The sequence below is a fragment of the Schistocerca cancellata genome, chromosome 3 (genome assembly GCF_023864275.1).
Source record: "Schistocerca cancellata isolate TAMUIC-IGC-003103 chromosome 3, iqSchCanc2.1, whole genome shotgun sequence".
NCBI classification, from domain to species: domain Eukaryota; kingdom Metazoa; phylum Arthropoda; class Insecta; order Orthoptera; family Acrididae; genus Schistocerca; species Schistocerca cancellata.
Window position 1 is genome coordinate 697,097,255 of NC_064628.1, and position 2,704 is coordinate 697,099,958.

The 2,704-nt window shown below is 44.5% G+C and overlaps 1 pseudogene; it reads right to left on the reverse strand.

The window, feature by feature from the left end:
• Positions 1–395: 395 nt before the first annotated feature.
• LOC126177397 (5S ribosomal RNA) lies at positions 396–513 on the reverse strand (annotated as a pseudogene).
• Positions 514–2,704: the final 2,191 nt, after the last annotated feature.

A 2,704-nucleotide genomic window follows, 5' to 3' on the forward strand; every position in this document is an offset into this window, starting at 1 on the left:
GTGGCACATGCGCGGCCAGCGGTTGGGGGGCGCCGTTCACTGACGCTGCCGCTGTTCTCAACAGCGGAACCTCTAGTGCCAACCTCTGCAGAGGGAACTACTGTGCTCTGCGACTGGCTAAGACGTCACATAAACCACGTGATGATTTGGAACATCCTGAATGGCAATCTTCTGTACGCGTAACGTCTTCAATATAAAAAATAACTCCTCCCCAACAGGCCACGAATTCCCAATGGTACCAACCGGCCGCCGTGTCATCTCTGGATACGGATATGGGGGGGCATGTGGTCAGCACACCGCTCTCCCGGCCGTATGTCAGTTTCCGAGACCGGAGTCGCTACTTCTCAATCAAGTAGCTCCTCAGTTTGCCTCACAAGGGCTGAGTGCACCCCGCTAGCCAACAACGCTCGGCAGACCGGATGGTCACCCATCCAAGTGCTAGCCCAGCCCGACAGCGCTTAACTTCGGTGATCTGATGGGAACCGGTGTTACTACTGCGACAAGGCCGTTGGCAGCATCTTCAATACGTGTAAGTGAAGAAAAACCCCTCACCTCAAGTTATGGCAGCGAGCTGTTTCCCTGCAGTTCTTACAAGGGAACCTCCCCATCGCACCCTCCTCAGATTTTGTTATAAGTTGGCACAGTGGATAGGCCTTGAAAAACTGGACACAGATCAATCGAGAAAACAGGAAGAAGTTGTGTGGAACTACGAAAAAAATAAGCAAAATATACGAACTGAGTAGTCCATGTGCAAGATAGGCAACATTTAGGACATTGTGAGTTCAGGAGTGCCGTGGTCCCGTGGTTAGCGTGAGCAGCGCCCGAATGAGAGGTCCTTGGTTGAAGTCTTCCCTCGAGTGAAAATTTTACTTTCTTTATTTTCGCAAAGTTATGATCCGTCCGTTCGTTCATTGGCGTCTCTGTTCACTGTAATAAGTTTAGTGTCTGTGTTTTGCGACCGCACCGCAAAACCGTGCGATTAGTAGACGAAAGGACGTGCCTCTCCAATGGGCACCGAAAACACTTGCTCGCAAGGTCATAAGGTCAACCGATTCCTCCACAGAACAACACGTCTGATATATTCTATACGACACTGGTGACGGCATGTGCGTCACCTGACAGGAATATTTTGTCGACCTATCTAACTTGTACACTTGACGAATGGGTAAAAATATTCTTCTACCTTGCCCGATTTAGGTTTTCTAGTGGATGTGATGATCACTCCCAAAAATGTGATGAAAACATAAGAGTTTGGCACATAAACTGCAACAAATGAATGCAACAGTTTCACAGTCGCACAGTTTTCCCTGTGCTCTGTCAAAACATATGTTTTTAACGTTTTCAAATTTTTCCGTGTGTAGACCGTCAAATCCTGCATGTGTCCAAGCAAATCTGAACATGTCCTGGAATTTTGGAGAGCGAAGTTGATTATGTTTGAGTGCCTGAACTTTGATAATTGTGTGAAAATAAAAAATTAAAACTTTTCACTCGAGGGAAGACTTGAATCAACGACCTCTCGTTCCGCAGCCGCTCACGCTAACCACGGGACCACGGCGGCCCTGAGTTTGCAGTATCCATGATGTTGCTTATGTTGCGCATGGACTATTCAGTTTGTATATTTTGCTTATTTTTTTCATAGTTCCATACAACTTCTTCCTGTTTTCTCGATTGATCTGTGTTCAGTTTTTCAAGGCCTATCCACTGTGCCAACTTGTAACTAAATCTGAGGGGGGTGCGATGGGGAGGTTCCCTTGTTAGTATGTATCTTATTAACTGATGGGGCTGGCTTTTTTTGTGATGGGATCTTCAGTTATTATAAAAATCAAGTCTGGATTTGTAAAAACCCTCTTGACGTGTAACAAGACATATATCAACAGAAACGTTGAGCTTCAACGTGTGGGATGGAATCATTCATGATCATCTCATTCGCCCCTACTTATTTCCGCAACGTCGTATTGTACAAACTTATCTACCGTTTAGCAGATTCGAGTTGATTCATTTCCTTGATGATGTATCTCTAGATGCCATCCACTGAGTGTGGTTTATGCACGATGGTCCTCCAACTCACTTCACATGTATATTTCGGCTGCATCTCGACAGCCAGTTTCCGAGTAGGTGGACTGGTTATGCAGGATCCACCGCAGGCTCTACCCGATCTCCAGATTTGAATCAGCCAATGGATTTTTTCATTTGAATAGTTTAAAATCCTTGACGTATTCTACTCCTGTATCCAGTTTCAATGTTCTGAGGGGGTGAATCGAAAACGGATTCGACCAAATACGGAACACACCAGTAGTTTCCCACAAAGTATGGCAAAGCGCGGAAAACAACCTCAGAGGATGCATGGAGGCAGGATGTCGTCACAGCGAGCAATTTTTCTAAATGTAAAAGTGCTTCCTAAACGCATTACTTATGTGCCTGGAATAATTAATCATTTCATACCAGGTAACGAAAACATTTCTGCAGCATTTTGACAGGAATTTTTTGTAATGTTTTGATGTCAAGAATAAATCATTGAAATTTCCGACACATGTTTTTATATGCCCTGTAGCACCATTACAAAAGCTTACTTGCACATATATTTCGGATTTTACAAGAAAAGGGGATTAGCCATGCAACCAAGTTAAGTACTATCTACGTACTAGCAAGAGCTGAAAATCTCTTTTCGAAATTGTCTAATTACAGTAATGTGACCACCTGTCAA